This window comes from Arachis ipaensis, chromosome B04 (assembly GCF_000816755.2).
Source record: "Arachis ipaensis cultivar K30076 chromosome B04, Araip1.1, whole genome shotgun sequence".
In the NCBI taxonomy this organism is placed as follows: domain Eukaryota; kingdom Viridiplantae; phylum Streptophyta; class Magnoliopsida; order Fabales; family Fabaceae; genus Arachis; species Arachis ipaensis.
Window position 1 is genome coordinate 2,695,926 of NC_029788.2, and position 887 is coordinate 2,696,812.

The window sequence follows — 887 nt, forward strand, 5'->3', positions numbered from 1 at the left end:
CAATTATGATTATATTGTGTTTTTAGGTACTTTTTATTGTACTTTCAAATAATTATATCTTAATATCAAATTTACTTTTATTACATAAATTTTAACTGGAAAAAAAAATTAAAGTAAAATATCTCATCCTTACAATAATTTAATTCGTTTATATATAAACCATATTGAAAGGAAAACGCTAATTGACCAAGATGGATATATAATCTGTCCGGATGTAATGGATTGTCGTACAGTAGTTCTGCTGCATCTACAACTTCCAAAACTTTTTTCTTTTGAAAACAACTTCTAACTATATTAATTAATAGATTAATAGATAATAACGATGGCCATTTTTTTAAAATTTTGTCAAAAACAAATTTAAAACTTAAAATGTTATGTAACCTTATCAATCATGATGTATATATCTTTTGTCTTTTATTAAAGTGTGTATATATATTAAGATATTATTAAAAAAAATAAAGATTGACAAAATTCTCAGAACTTGGAATGGTATACATTACTATCGTCGAATTAAATTTTAAACTAATTTTTGAAAGAAGAGTGTTAGGGTCAACAAATTTTGTAATTTGTAGCTATTAATTAGTTATTATTGGTGTTTTTAATGGTGTAAGATTTTTCTTCAATAGTGTGGAATTACTCACTTTTCCTTTTCTGGTTAAGTGCTGGCCAAATTTTAATAAAAGTGCTAGTCCCCTAGACTTTTTCTTTCTGAAGTTGTATTCGAGTCTCAAAATAATCCCTAAAATTAATAATTATTCAAATTTGTTCTCAAAATTATACTCCGAGACTTATAGTACTATAGTAGTCTTTAAAGTATTTTCCATTATCAGAAAGTTGAGCATTATCAAAAAGTTGAGCTGGACTGATTTTTGCCACGTTAACAAACC